Source organism: Sturnira hondurensis, unplaced genomic scaffold, assembly GCF_014824575.4.
Source record: "Sturnira hondurensis isolate 20B ecotype Veracruz unplaced genomic scaffold, ASM1482457v3 Scaffold0020184, whole genome shotgun sequence".
In the NCBI taxonomy this organism is placed as follows: domain Eukaryota; kingdom Metazoa; phylum Chordata; class Mammalia; order Chiroptera; family Phyllostomidae; genus Sturnira; species Sturnira hondurensis.
Genome location: NW_028092815.1, coordinates 1,595,997 through 1,612,759, shown reverse-complemented (window position 1 = coordinate 1,612,759; position 16,763 = coordinate 1,595,997). Strand labels below are relative to the sequence as shown.

At 39.2% G+C, this 16,763-nt stretch overlaps 1 pseudogene; it reads left to right on the top strand.

The window, feature by feature from the left end:
* LOC118975240 (28S ribosomal protein S35, mitochondrial-like) overlaps positions 1–11,120 on the top strand; it is a 34,114-nt pseudogene extending 22,994 nt beyond the window's left edge.
* The last annotated feature ends 5,643 nt before the right edge of the window (positions 11,121–16,763 follow it).

Genomic DNA, 16,763 nt, shown 5'->3' with positions numbered 1-16,763 from the left:
GCTTGTTTGTTAATTACTGATGATAGCCATTCTGACAGGTGTGAGGTGATATCTGGTGATTTTAATTTGCATCTCTGATGATTAATGACATCGAGCATATTTTCCTGTGTCTATTGGCCTTCAGTATATCCTTTTTAAAGAAGGGTATATTCAAGCCTTTGATAATTTTTAATTGGATTTTTTGTCTTCTTGGTGTTTAGTTTTATAAGTGATTTATAAATATTGGAAATTAACCTCTTACAAGATGTATCACTGGCAAATATGTCCTCCCATTCAGTGGGATGCATTTTCATTTTACTGATAGTTTCTTACATTGTGCATAAATTTTCTAGTTTAATGTAGTCCCTTTTGTTTGTTTTCCATCTTTTCCTTTGCCCTAAGAGACATATCAACAAAAAGTGTTGCTATGAAAAGTGTCTGAGATTTTATTGCCTATGTTTTCTTCTAGGATTTTTGTGGTTTCATGACTTAACATTTAAGTCTTTTATCCATTTAGAGTTTGTACTTGTGTATGGTGTAATTTGATGGTCTAATTTCAGTTTTGTTTGTAGGCTCTTTGTATGCTCATACCTCCTTTGTTGAATACCAACTGACTATAGAATTGAACTCTGTTCTGTTTCCTTGATCTGTATCTCCATTTTTATGCCAGTCTCAGGCTGTTTTGGTTAAAATGAATGGCCTTACATTATAGTTTGAAGTCAGGTACTGCTATCCCTCCAAATTTGTTCTTCTTTCTCAAAACTGCTGAGGTTATTCAGGGTCTTTTGTTGTTGTTGTTGTTTCATATAAGTTTTTGGAATGCCATTGGTATTTTAATAGAAATTGCTATAAATTTATAGATTGCTTTAGGTAGTATGGATATTTTAATGATGTTAATTCTTCCAATCATGAACATGCTACATGCTTCTACTCATTTGTATCTTCCTCAATTTCTTTCTTCAGTATACTATAGTTTTCTTTTTTAGTATATTTTATTAATTACACTATGACAATTATCTCAATTTTCCCCTTCGCCTCCCTCTACTGGTACCCACATTCCCCCCAGCAATCCCCCTGCTTCGTTCATGTCCATGGATCATGCACAAAGTTATTTGGCTTCTACATTTCCTATACTGTTCTTATCATCCCCCTGCCTATACTGTACCTTAAGAAGTACCTGCCAAAATTGCTTCCTAACAATTGCACTTTTCCTCCTACTTTCCTCCTTCCCTCTCTCAACTGATAATCTCCAAATGATCTCCATATCTAGGACTCTGTTCCTGTTCTTCTTTTTTGCTTGGTTTGTTATTTGGATTCGATCATTGATAGTTGTGAATTTATTGCCTTTTTACTGTTCATCATTTTGGTCTTCTTCTTTTTCGTATCCCTTTAACATTTCATATAATGATGGCTTGGTAATGATGAATTCCTTTAACTTTATCTTATCTGGGAAGCACTTTTTCTGCCCTTCCCTTCCAAATGATAGCTTTGCTGGATAGAGTAATCTAGATTATAAATCCTTGGTTTTCATCACTTTGAATACTTCTTGTAGTCCCTGCAAGCCTGCAAAGTTTTTTTGAGATATCAGCTAACAGTCTTATGGGAACTCATTTGTAGGTAACTCTCTGCTTTTCTCTTGCTGCTTTTAAGATTCTGTCTTTAAATTCTATGAGATTTCCAACCAGGGTAGAGGCATAAATAGATACATTGTACCTCCTCACACAACCAAAAGAAGGACAACAACAAATTTAAAAACAAAACACAACCAGAACTGGCAGAAAATCTAACTGTATGGAAGTCCGACAACCAAGGAGTCAAAGAAGAAACATTCATCCAGACTGGTAGGAGGGGCGGAGAGGATTCATGGCAAGGCAGTGGCTGGAGGACCCAATGAGGTGGCAGCTGGCAGAGCAGGAGGTCCCACATTCATGTGTGGATAAACCAGGAGGAAAAAATGGGTCACTAGACAGATCATGCAATCCAGGGTTCCGGAACAGGGAAATAGGGCCTCAAAACCTTTCACTGAAAAAGGTTGTGGGGGTGACAGCAGCAGGAGAAACTCCCAGTCTCACAGCACAGTTCATTGGAGAGATGCACAGCTCCAAAAACATACACAAAACCACCAACTGGGGAATCAGCACCAGAAAGCCCCAATTTGCCTGTGGGTGGGTAGGGGAGGAAGTAACTGAAAGCTAGCAGAGAGTGGAGCAAGCAGCATTGTTCCCTCTCAGACTCCTCTCCACAATGCAGTGACATGGGTTGCCTTGCCCTGGTGAATATCTAAGGCTCCACCCCTTATTACATATCAGACCCCACTAACACACAAAAAAAATATTACCCAAATGAAAGAACAGATCAAAGCTCCAGAAAAAATAAAACAAAGCAATGAAGAGATAGCCAACCTATCAGATGCAGAGTTCAAAACACGGGTAATCAGGATGCTCACAGAAATGGTTGAGGATGGTTGTAAAATGGAGGAAAAACTGAAGGCTATGAAAAGCGAATGAAGGGAAAATGCACAGGGAACCAACAGTGAAGGGAATGAAACCGGGACTCAAATCAATGGTTTGGGCTAGAAGGAAAAAGTAAACATTCAACCAGAGCAGAACGAAGAAACAAGAATTCAAAAACATAAGGAGAGGCTTAGAAACCTCCAGGACAACTTTAAATGTTCCAACATCATAATTATAGGGGTGCCAGAAGGAGAAGAGGAAGCACGAGAAATTGAAAACTTACTTGAACAAATAATGAAGGAGAATGTCCCCATTCTGGCAAAGGAAATCGACTTCCAGGAAGTCCAGGAAGCTCAGAGAGTCCCAAAGAACTTGGATCCAAGGAACCACACATCAAGACACATTATAATTACATTACCGAAGATTAAAGAGGAGAGAATCTTAAAAGCAGCAAGAGGGAAGGAAACAGTTACCTACAAAGGAGTGCCCATAAGAATGTCAGCTAATTTCTCAAAAGAAACCTTGCAGGCAAGAAGCAGCTGGAAAGAAATATTTGAAGTCATGAAAGGCAAGGACCTACATCCAAGATTACTGTATCCATCAAAGCTATCATTTAGAATGGGAGGACAGACAAAGTGCTTCTCAGATAAGGCCAAGTTAAAGGAATTCATCATCACCAAGCCCTTATTATATGAAATGGTTAAGGGACTTATCTAAGAAAAAGAAGATAAAAATATGAACAGTAAAATGACAACAAACTCACAACTATCAACAAACAAACCTGATAACAAAAACAAATTAAGGAAACAACTGGAAGAGAAAGAGAATCACAGAAATGAAGATGATACGGAGGGTTAGCAGTGGGGAGTGAGGGGGAATGGGGGAGAAGGTACAGGGAAAAAAAGCATAAATGGTAGGTACAAAATAGACAGAGGGAGGTTAAGAATAGTATAGGAAATGTAGAATCCAAAGAAGTTATATGTACAACCCATGGACATGAATTAAAGGGGTCGGGAATATGGGTGGAAAGGGGTATGCAGGATGGAGGGAAATAAAGGAGGGGGGAAATTGGACAACTGTAATAGCATAATCAATACAATATAGTTTAAAAAAGATTCTCTCTTTGTCTTTAACCTTTGGCATTTTATTAATTATGATGTGTCTTGGTGTGGTCCTCTTTAGGTCCATCTTGTTGGGAACTCTCTGTGCTTCCTGGACTTGTATGTCTATTTCCTTCAGCAAATTAGGGAAGTTTTCTTTCATTATTTTTTTCAAATAAGTTTTCAATTTCTTACTCTTCCTCTCTTATTCTGACACTCCTATGATTCAGATGTTTCTAAGTTAAAAGATGTCCCAGACACTCCTAACACTATCCTGTTTTTTTTGTTGTTCATTTGTTTGAATTTTTTTTCTTCCTGCTGTTTTTATTGAATGCCTTTTACTTCCTTGTGTTTCAAATAGTTGATTTGGTATTTGGATTATATCACTTAATGCAAAACTTCATTTCAGCCTGGGTCTTTTTTTATGCCACTGAAGTATGCATTGACTTCCTACAGCATCCTGACAACCAGTGTTTTGAACTGTGCATCTGATAGGTTGCTTATTCCCATTTCATTTAGTTATTTTTCTGGAGTTTTGTTCAGTTCTTTCATTTGGGCCATATTTCTTTATATCCTCATTTTGGAAGCCTCCCTGTGTTTGTTTCTGCATATTAGGTTTAGCAGCTTTGACTCCCAGTCTTACCACATCTGTTAAGTTGTATGCAGGGAAGTCTTAGGTAATTGCCAGAGCAGAGCAATCCATGTCACCACTCTGGTGCTCTGTGTGGGAGAGAGGTCACAGGGTAGACAATCCTGCTGCCTGACCTCAGGAGTTTTTCCCAGGAGGAAGCTGTCTCCCCACTCACACCTGTCATATTCCCCATATGCCACTGGTGCCCTTCCAGCTGTTGTCCTGGTGCTAAATCTGAAAGGGAGTGGGTCTGCATGAGTTCCAAGTCAGTTGCTGGCCCTTTAAGAGGGTGCAGTTTCTTCTGCTGCCCCAACCAGTACTGGTTTTACATCAGAAGGTATGGGGACTTATCTTCCTGATGCCAGAACCCTGGGCTGGGTGGTCTGGACTGGGATTGTGATCCCTTGCCCCCCAGGGTATCCCTTCTATTATTTTATCCACTACACATGGATGTGGGGCAGCCTGTTCCCATCTCTGTGTGCCTCTCTGTGCCACTCGCTGTCTCCATGCTTCTCCATGCCTCTCTGTGCCACTCCACATCTGTCACTCCTACCTGTGTGGATGGATGTGGCTTCTTTAGATCCTTGGTTGTCAGACTTCCACACAGCTCGATTTTCTGACAATTCTGGGTGAAATTTGATTTGCAGTCTAGTAGTATTTTTTGCTATAGTTGTGCATGGAGGTGTAGCATGTTTACCTACACCTCCATCTTGACTGGAAGTCCAATGTACTATAGTTTCCTAAGTATAGGTATTTTTACCTCTTTGGCTAAATGTATTCATAGGTAGCTTACTTTTTGTTGCAATAATAAATGGAACTGTTTTCTTAGTTTCTCTTCCTGATAGTTTATTATTGGTGTATAGAAATGCCACTGATTTCTGAATATTAATTTTGTATCCTGCTACTTTGCTGAATTCATTTATTAGCTTTAGTAGATATTTGGTGGAATCTTTAAGGTTTTCTATGTACAATATCATGTCATTGCCAAAAAATGACAGTTTTACTTCCTACTTTCCAAATCAGATGCTTTTTGTTTGCTCTTCTTCTGCCATTTCTGTGGCTAGTACTTCCAGGTCTGTGTCAAGGATGAGTGGTAAAAGCAGATCCCTGTCTTGTTCTTGATCTTAAGGGAAAAGCTTTTATTCTCTCTTGGCTGAGTATGATGCTATCTAAGGTTGGTCATATATAACCTTTGTTATGGTGAATTATGTTTCCTCTACTCCCACTTTGCTGAGAGGTTTTATTATAAATCAGTGCTGGATTTTATCGATGATTTTTATGTATTTATTGATATAATAATGTGATTTTTGTCTTTCATTTTGTTCATGTGATATATCACATGTATTGTTTTGTAGATATTCTACCAAAATTCCACCCCCCCCCCAGAATAAATCTCATTTGACCGTGGTGTATGATCTTTTTAAAGTATTGCTGGATCTGGTTAGCTAATATTTTGTTGAGAATTTTAGCATCTATGTTCAACAGGGATATTGGCCTGTGATTTTCTTTGTTGTGTCTTTATGTGGTTTTGAAATTAGGATGTAAAGCCTTGTAAAATGAGATTGTGAGTTTTTCCTCCCCTTTAATTTTTGAAACATTTTAGGAAGGATAAACATTAGCTATTCTTTGAATATTTGTTATAATTCAGCCGTGAAGCCGTCCAGTCCAGGACTTTTATTAGTTGGGAGTTTTTGATTACTGCTTTAATTTTACTAGCTGTAATCTGTTTATTCACATTCTCTGATCCTTCAAAATTCATTTTCAGAAGACTGCATCTTTCTAGAAATGTAATTATTTTTTCCAGATTGTCCAATTTACTGGCACATAGTTGTTCATAATATTATAATATTTTTTATTTCTTTGGTGTCTGTTGTTATTTCTTTTTCATTTTCATTTTTATTTATTTAGGTCTTGTCTCTTTTTTTGTTGTTGATGAATCTGTTTAAAGGCTTGTAAATCTTGCCTAGCTTTTCAAAGAACCATATCTTTGTTTCACTGATCTTTTGTATTGGTATTTTTGGACTCTATTTCATTTATTTCTGCTCTGATCTTTATTACTTCCTTCCTTCTATTCAGTTTGGGATTTGTTTGTTGCTTTTTTTTCTAGTTCCTTTAAGTGTAAAATTAGTTTATTTGAGTTTTTTCCTGTTTCCTGAGGTGAGCCTTTAATGTTGTCATATTTTGTCTTAGTACTGCTTTTGCTGTGTCCCATACATTTTGGTTCTTGTGTTCTCATTTTCATTTTTTGAAGGTAACTTTTAATTTCTTCCTTGATCTCATTTTTAACTCATTTGTTGTTCAGTAACTTGTTGTTTAGCCTCCATGACTGTGTGCTTTTCAGGGTTTTTTTTTCCTGTGATTGATTTTTTCATTTAATACCATTAAGGTCAGAGAAATGTTTGATATGATTTCAATCTTCTTAAATTTCTCAAGATTTGTTACTTATCCTAATGTGCATTCTACTTAGAAAATATTCCATGTACATTTGAAAAGAATGTATATTCTGCTGCTTTGGGTTAAAATACTCTGAAGATATCAAATCAATCTGATCTAGGGTGTCATTTAAGGCCATTCCTTCCATGTTGATTTTATGTCTGGAAGAACAATCCACTTACATCAACAGGGTGTTAAAATCGCCTGCTATTAAATATCTACAGTGGTTATATCCTCTTATAATTGATCCCTTCATTATTATGCAGTGTCTTCTTTTGTCTCTTACTATAGCCTTTGTTTTAAAGGCATTTTGTCAGATATAAGGATTGCTACCTCAGCTTTTTTTATTTTTATTTGAATAAAATACCTTTTTAAAAAATCCCTTTACTTTTAGTCTCTGTGTATCTTCATACTTAAGTGTGTATCTTGTAGACAGCAGAGGTATGGGTCTTGTTTTGTTTTCTTATCCATTCAACTACCCTATGTCTTTTGGTTGGAACATTTGAGCCATTTACACTTAAAGTGATTATTGATAGATACATGCTTATTGCCATTTTATCATTTATCAATAAAAAGAAAGATTTTTATTGTTGTTCTTTTCCACTACATCTTAAAGCAGGCCTTGTAATGTTTCTTGAAATATTGGCTTGGTGATTACAAACCCCTTTAGGTCTTTCTTGTCTGGGAAGTTCTTTACTACTCCTCCATTTTAAATAATAACCTTGCTGGTAAACTAGTCTTGGTTGTAGGTCTTTGCTTTTTTATCACTTTGAATATTTCATGCCAATTCCTTCTGGCTTGAAATGTGTATATTGATAGATCAGCTGACAGTTTCATGGGAGCTCCCTTGTAGGTAATTATCTGCTTTTTTCTTGATGCTTTTAAGATTTCTCTTTGTCTGTGATCTTTGCAATTTTAATTTTGATAAGTCATTGTGTGGGCCATTTTGGATACATCTTGTTTGGGACTCTTTGTGCTTTCTGGACTTGTGTGTCTTTTTCCTTTGCCAGGTTAGAAAAGTTATTATTTCTTCAAAAGGTTGTCAATCCCTTGCTTTTTCTATGCTCCTTCTGGTTACCCCCATGATGTGGATGTTGTTACACTTGATGTAGTCCCAAAGTTCCCTTAAACTATCTTCATTCTTTTTTTAAAGATTTTATTTATTTACTTTTAAGGAAAGGGGAAGAGAAAGAGAGAAACAGATAGATACAATAGATACATCAATAGATACATCAATGGGTTGTATCAATTGATGTGCAATAGATACATCAATGGGTTGCCTCTCACCTTTCCCCAATTGAAGACCTGGCCCAAAACCCAGGTGTGTGCCCTGATTAAGAATTGAACCAGCAATCTTCCAGTTTGCAGGTCAGCACTCAATCTACTGAGCCCCACTGGCCAGGGCTATCCTCATTCTTTTAATCCTTTTTTTTGCATCGATTGGATATTTCTTTCTACCCTGTCTTCTGCTGATTCTATCCTTTGCTTCATGGTACTATTTATTCCTCCCAGAGTATTCTTGATGTCAGAACTAGTTCTTTCATTTGGTTATGACTAGTTCTTTCATTTGGTTATGGTTTCTATGTCCTTTTTCATGCTGTTGTAGTTCACAGTAGATTTATTGAGCATCCTTATAACAATTACTTTGAACTCCATATCTGATAGATTGTTTGCCTTCATTTCATTTAGCTCTTTTTCTGGAGATTCCTCCAGTTCTTTCATTTGGGGTCTGTTTTTCGTTTCTCCATTTTGACAGTATCTTTCATATTTGTTTCTAGGTGTTACACAGATCTGCTATGATTCCTAGTCTTCATAGGATGGCCATATGTAGTAGGTGTCTGTGGGACCCAGTGGTACAGTTATAACGTGGACCCTGACTCATTGGTCCCAAAGCATTATGGATGAGATGAGACAAATTCATATGGACTACCAAGTCCTGTGGAGAAAAAGGGATGGTGTGGCTCTTCTCTCAAGAGGAGAAAAGCCTCAGCCCTTGGCTTGACAAGCTTTTATTGCTTTTATGGACACATTACATCATGGTCCTTATTTACTACGCACAGGTTCACTTTAGATGGTTACCTTTTCCAGAAAGCAAAGGAGAGGATGCCGCTAATTACATCACAGAAGAAGGATATTTGCAAATGAAAAGGGAAAAGTAGTTGAACTGGTTACACTCATCCTTGGAAGGTTTAGCATGGATTTTATGAAGTTACTGTCAGCACTTTCTGCCTCAATTCAGGGTGAGGGAGATTTAGCAAAAAGCAAGTCTCAAAGCAGCCTAGGTACAATACAGGTCTGATTCCCCATGGGAGAACCTATCCATGGGCAGTGGTCCTGTGCATCAGACATCACTTTCCACTGGGAGTTGGGCCCATGCTGCGTAGAATGGTCTCCTATATAGTTACCTGGATTTCCTGAGCTGGGTGCTCTAGGAATGTCCCTTGTGTGGATTATGTGGGCCCTCCTATTGTAATTGATTTTAAATTTCTATTGACCTGTTGTTGTATGGGATAGACCCTCAGGCAGGCTTATTGTGAGTCTCAGGTGTAGTCTCAACATGGCTTCTTCTGCAAATCCTTGGTTATATGACCCCTCTTCAGCCAATCTTTATTTGCTTATTAAGGGTAATTTTTCCTCAGTTTAGTTTTATTATCATTTTGATCCTGGGATGAGATGAGTATCCACCTACTCTGCCACCATCTTGAGAAACCTATACTGCAGCAAATGGAGCAAATCAGCTCCAGCCCTTCTTCCCTTCCTCCCACCAGTGGCCCCAGGTGGGGACATTACCAGCAGTGGGGGCACCCTGGGGGTAGCCCACAGATGGAAAAGTTTAGTGACTGAAGCCCATGTTTGATGCTGCCTCCCTTCATCCAGGTTAATGAGAGACAAAATGATATACAGTATATAATGAAGCTCTATAACTATTGAGAGATATATAAACATATGACCACAATTATGGAAAGCAATAGATATGTCTAAGTATAATTGATGCTCCATGGCTAGAAAAATTAAGAGATAATGATTTTACTAGATGGAGATCCAGCTAGCTATGCATCTGAACTAAGAAGATTCAACTGAAGCACACCCCAATCAGAGGTATATTTACAAAGTCACTGGCAAAGGAATTCTAAGTCTCCAACCTCCTCTCATTCTGCAGAAGAAAACTAATGCCCAAATCTGCAGAAGGCCACATAGCTAATTTGTAGGTAGGTCAGAACTCCTTAGTAAATACTATAATTATTTTTAGCTCACCTTGTAGAACGAGAACGTAAAGGGGCTTTCCATATTCACAGTTAGACAGCCTCTTCACTCCCCACATGGCTGGCCCTGAAGCTCAGGGCACAGGACTCTGCATGTTGTCTCCACTGCTGTGTGGCTGGTCACAACCACAGAGTGACTGCCACAAGGAGATCAAGCCCAGGTACAGCAGAAAGAATTTCCAAATCTGAAAAGTCAGTGAGAAGAAAGGTGCTACCTCCTAGGACATAGGAAATGGTTGTTGACCAGGACTGGCCAGTGTTTACCTGTTGCAGCAGCACTCAGACCCTCTGCATTACCTTTTCCTGTCCAAATGAGTTATTCAGTAAAACAGGGGTGCCCATGACAAAGGAGAGAAATCTAGAACTTTTCAACATCCCCAATTCTCTGTAATTGACTTCTGTAGCAATTAAAAAGCATTGTGAAGCTCCTATAGATCTCTGCACTGAGTGGCCAGCTGTACTACACAGTGATGAAAAAGGCAAGAAGCATTTTCCAATTGGAATTGATACAGTGGAGCCCTGGCTGGATGGTTCAGCTGGTTGGAGCATCATCCCATACAGCAAAAGGATGTGGGGTCCATCCCTGGTTCAGGTACATATGGAAGGCAACTAATCAATGCTTCTCTCACATATCAGTGTCTATCTGTCTGTCTCTCTCTCTGCCCTTTCCTTACTTTCTCTAAAAAAAAAAAACATATCCTTAAGTGAATATTTAAAAAAATAGAAATTGACATATCTTACTATGTTGCATGAGGACCATCTATTCAAAACTCCAAACCATAAGCAGTAACTTCAAGGGTAAAACTTTCCAGCTTGAATTTAGATGATTATCCAAAAAAGAAACACTGAAGCTATAGGAGAATGATATGGTAAGACCCTAGATGTGCTTACCATCAAAGCAGGTGCCCTTTAAAGGGGCAGAATTCTGATTCTGCAATATATCTACTAATAGTTTTATACCATAAGTCTTGGCAAACTGAAGAATGTGAGAAAAATAAGACAGAAGCGCACATAAAAGAGTGATGGACAAACAGCTTCTCAGAAAAATAAATTCTGGAAACACGTCCCCAAAATAAAGCCACAGAAAAAACCTGGAAGTGAATCAGGAAGAGCTTCTGGTACTGAAGAGGTTGAAGATCACAGAGTCTGTCGTTAGTCTTAAGAACAAAGCGAGCAATGAACAGTCCCTTTCTCAGTACAAAGAACCATGAAGAGACTATTAAATTATGAATTGTGTACAAAATTATGCTTCATTGATTAAATTCATGCTCTCTATATAATTGTTACCTAATTTGATATAATGTTGTTAAAAAACAACAACATTGTTTTACTTCAGAAACCTACCAGTGTTTCCTAGAATAGCATGGTAATGATTTTTGTAAGAAAAACATGTAACAAAAATTATTTGTTTCATACTAATTCTCAGTGGCAATGATTATTCACAAATTTTCTTATTTACACTTTAGGGAAATAAGACTAATCAGATCTCTATGATTTCTTCTGATCTAAAGTAATTTGATTCCTTTTCTGCCATAACAACTTTAGAATTTAAATATACATAAAATATATGTATACATTATAAATAGTTATTTATCACCTGCTACATCTGGTTTTCTACACATTAGCACTCATTGGATGCCTCTGAATTACTATTTATCATAAAACTTGAGAAGCCAAGTCCAGAACCCAGTTCCTGACTGCAGCTCAGTGTTCTATTTACATAACTTCTATCTACCCAATGCATTTTTGCAAATGCCTGATTCTGATTAGAAACAGGTTTAGTGTCTTACCATCTATTTCCTGTGGCTCATTTCTTCAAATCCAAGCTTGCAGAGAAGTGGACATGGAGGTTAATGGTCATTCCTCTCTAGATTCTCAAGTTACATCTTAGCTCAGAAAACAGATGAGGCACAAGGAACTTGAATTTAAATAGAGTAAATGACAAATCGAGAACTGCTCCAAGAAACACTCCATTCAATTTAGCTGTCAACTCAATATTTTTAAATATATCTGTAAGTCATGTCTTAACCACTTCCAAAGTGGTCCACAAGTGATTAATTTTAAATCACAAAGGAATTACATTTGAGAGAGAAAGAGAGAGAGAGAATGAATAGCAGTTCAGAGAACTGAACTGATAACTCTGGGTGTTTTCTTTAAAGAGCACCTGCATATTTCAGAGCCAAGACGAAACTTGCAACATGCTCCTGAAACCTTCTCTCCTCCTATCCATTTTAATTACCATTTACATGGTAAATACCTGTCTTTAAAAGGCTTCCAAGTAATAGCACATTCAACATGTTAAACATATAAAAAGCAGAAACAACATTTATCTTGGAAACTGAGCTTAATAAAAAACACTATGGTATACTAGAAAGAGTAAATACTTTGGAACCAAACAGATGTGGCTGGAAATCCTAACTGTACCATTTGCTGGCTCTTTGGTAATTGAGCAAATCACTTCTCTGAGCTTTGGTTTTCTCACCTGTGAAATGAACACAGCAATGCCTCATTGTGGAGGGAATAAAATCCTTGCCACAGTGTTCAACAAATGTTAGCTTCTCTTGTATTCATGAAGGAATATTGGTGTAATATACAAGACATAGTCAATTTGTCAACTCACAATATAAGTTTTCTTCTCTATTTGAACAAGTGACTGTTTATCTGGTGTAACTACACATAAATGCAGATACATCAAAGTCATAAAACATGCATTTCCTTTTTCTGGTCACAAATATCTAGTCTAGGAAAAATGGCGGCGGAGTAGGACGGAGCAACTGCAGTTCTCCTACACTTGGGGGAAAATCCTGGCAGATTTACAGAAGAACAGCGCAATCAATTCCCCAACCAACAATTCCCCAGCATTTATGAAAATAAGAGACCAGAGATAGTGACGAACCAGACCGCTGGGGGTTGTTGGGGTCTCAGGGACATGAGTAAGGACAGAGGCGGCCAGACCGGCGGCAGCCATTAGCCAGCGAGTAAAGACCTCGGAGCCGCGGCTGCCGCAGCGGTTGGAGGACAGAGGCTTCCTTCCATCTGTGCCCAGCGACAAGGGCGGCTGCCACAGAGAACTCATCGGGACCCCAGCACCTGTGAGTAAAGACAAAAGCGGCAGCGGCAGGGCCGGCTGCCCTCGGGAGCCAGGCACCCCAGAGTACAGTCAGAAGCAGCAGCGGCGGGACCGGCAGCCATTGGCCGGAGCGCAAAGACCTCGGAGCTGCTGCTGCTGCAGCTTCCAGGGCCCAGAGGCTTCTGTCTACGGCCAGCGTCGGGGTGTCTGCCACAGAGGACTCAGCGGGAGCCCAGCAACTGTGAGTAAAGACAAAAGCTGCAGCAGCAGGATCGGCTGCCCTCAGCCAGCCCAAAACGCCTCAGAGCCGCCGCTGCCACTGTGTTAGGGGTGTAGAGGCTTCCGTCTGTGGCCAGTGCCACGGAGGACTTGTAGGGAGCCCAGCACCCAGTGGAACATTGGGCCGGCTGCGGGGTCCTTGGAAGAGCTGGCTCCCTCCCTCAACATCTAGGAGGGGCTGGGTGGCAGAGACTTGTCTGTCTAGGTGTGCAGGGAGGGTGGCAAGGACAGGGGGCCTTGTTCAGTTGCGATCTCTGTGGTCGCCAGCCCACCAGCCTGCCAGCCCAGGAAATTTGAGAGGAGCATTGTCCTAACCAGTCAGGTTGGGGATTGGGCTGGGCTGAGAGGCACGCTTTCTGGAGAAGTTTTTACTGGAAAGTGGACTGAGGTGTTCTGTGAAGGCAGCTTGACTTGCTTCTCACCCAGCCACAGGACAGTACCAGATCCCGTGGGACCAAGGCAGCCTGTCAGGTGGGCGGGCCCCTGCACCCCAGTCTGGTAGCCTGGCTGGTGGGCGGGTGTGCGCCTGGGCGTACAACCCAGCCCACAGAGGGGTCCCACCGAAACCAGAAAAACCGGATTGGACAGGTTGAAACCAACAAGGAAGGAGTTTTTGTTGTTGGGTTTTTTTGTTTTTTTGTTTTTGTTTTTTACTTTTATTTTTAAACTTTTTTCAGTAATCGTATATATTTTTTAATTTTATTGTTGCTGTATCTTTCAGTACTCTGTTCCTCTCCTTTCTTTTTTCCTGTTTTAGTCCCTCTTCATTTCACCCCAAACTTATTGCTTTTTCCTCACTTCTCTTGCCCTTTTTTTGTGTGTTTGTTTGTTTGTTTGTTGCTTTCTATAGCACTGTAAATACTTCACAACACATCTCTCCAGTCTTAGCCCACTTTACAGGTTCCTGAATTCTATTACTGTAGTGATTAACTCTACTTGCTCACACGCTACGTCTATTTACTATTCTTTACTCTCACCTTACCTCAAAATCTGACCACCCGCAACCTCACTGCTTTCTAGATACAACTCACAAGCCTTCCCTCCCCAACAAGAGGCTTATCTTTGGTCTATCCTTTCCTAGAGGTGGCAAATTGGGTTGAAGATTACAGTTAACACTATATAGAGCCTAAAGATCTTCTATCTCTTCTCTGCCAGCTGTGACTGTAAATATCATAAAGTACTCTCCTGCTGTCATAAACCATTTTGCCTCCCCCTCCAGCTGATCACACACACACAAAGAAAGGAGTAGGTGGAAGCAGAGAACATCAAGATACCTGCAGGAGACTGTACCACTGAATTTCACAGGAATTCTACCACAGAAGTTCACACCATAAACCTAGGGAGTCAGAACAGATCAATTTAAGAAGCTGAAGCTAACAAGAAGAGTCTCATAAGCAATGGGAAGACAAAGAAACAATGCCCAAATGAAAGAAAAGGTGGAAGTCTCAGAAATAATGTTAGATGAAAGAGAGGCAAGTCAGCTATCAGATATTGAATTCAAAGCACTAGTTATCAGGAAATTCAAAGAGCTCACAATGAGCTACCAGAAACTAGAGGGGAGCTACCATGAGCTCTCCGCAAACTATATCAACATGAAAAAGGAAATAGAAACTATCACCAAAGGACAAGAGGAAATGAAGAATACAATTTCGGAACTGAAGAACACAGTAGAAGGAATGAAAAGCAGGATCGATGAGGCAGAAGATCGGATCAGTGAGTTGGAGGACACAGTAGAAAGAATCTCCCAGAAAGAGCAAGAAAGGGAAAAGAGGCTCAAAAAGAATGAAGATGGACTAAGAGAAATGCAAGATAATATGAAACGTAATAATATCCGAATAATAGGAATACCAGAAGGAGAAGAAGAAGAACAAGGGATAGAAAACCTATTTGAAAGAGTAATGATGGAAAATTTTCCTAATTTGATGAGAGAAAAAGTTACACGAATCCAGGAATCACAGAGAGTCCCATTCAAGAGGAACCCAAAGAGGCCCACTTCAAGACACATCATCATTAAAATGGCAAAATTTCAAGACAAAGAGAGAATCCTAAAGGCAGCAAGGGAGAAAAAGGAAGTAACATACAAGGGAGCCCCAATAAGGTTAGCTACTGACTTCTCAATGGAAACACTCCAAGCAAGAAGAGAATGGCAAGAAATATTTCAAGTAATGAGAACCAGAGGCCTACAACCAAGGCTACTTTACCCAGCAAGGCTCTCAATCAAGATAGAAGGCCAAATAAAGAGCTTCCAAGACAAAAGAAGTCTAAAAGAATATGCCTCCACCAAACCAGCTCTACAAGAAATACTAAAAGGGCTGCTTTAAGGAAAGGAAGGAAAAGAGAGAGACAGAGAGGAACTGTGGTACAAAAATGGCAATGAATAAGTCCCTATCAATAATAACCTTGAATGTAAATGGATTAAATGCTCCAATCAAAAGACATAGAATAGCTGAATGGATAAGAAAGCATGACCCACACATATGCTGCCTACAGGAGACCCACCTCAGGACAAAAGACCATCACAGACTAAAAGTGAAAGGCTGGAAACAAATTTTCCAAGCAAATGGACAAGAAAAAAAAGCCGGGGTAGCAATTCTAATATCAGACAAAATAGACTTCAAAAAAAGGGCCATAAAGAGAGACCCAGAAGGTCACTTCATATTGCTCAAGGGAAGAATCCAGCACGAAGACATTAACATCATAAATATATATGCACCCAACATAGGAGCACCCAAATATATAAGAAAAATCCTAGAAGACTTCAAGAAAGATATTGACAGCAACACAATTATAGTAGGGGATTTTAACACCCCACTGTCAAAAATGGACAGATCTTCCAAACAAAATATCAACAAAGATATAGCAGCATTAAATGAAACTCTAGAAGAAATGGACTTGACTGATATATATAGAGCGCTTCATCCCAAAGAAGCTAAATACACATTCTTTTCAAATGCACATGGAACATTTTCAAAGATAGACCACATGGTAGGACACAAAATGAACCTCAACAAATTCAAGAAAATTGAAATCATACCAAGCATTTTCTCTGACCACAAGGGACTGAAATTAGAAACCAACCCCACAGGAAAAAACCCCAAACATCCAAAATCATGGAGACTGAATGGTATGCTATTAAACAACGAATGGGTCAAGATTGAAATTAGGGAAGAAATCAAAAAGTTTCTGGAAACAAATGAAAATGAACTCACAACAACCCAAAACTTATGGGACACGGCCAAGGCAGTCCTGAGAGGGAAGTTCATAGCAATACAGGCTTACCTAAAGAAAATAGAAACATTTCAAACAAACAACCTAACCCGACGCCTGCAAGAACTCGAAGAACAACAACAAAGACAGCCCAGAGCAAGTACAAGGAAGGAAATAACCAAGATCAGAGCAGAATTAAATGACATAGAGACCAAAAGCACAATTATAAGGATCAATGAATCCAAGAGTTGGTTTTTTGAAAAGATAAACAAAATAGACAAGCCTTTAAGTAGGCTCATTAAGAAAAGAAGAGAGAGGACACAAATAAACACAATCAGAAATGAAAGA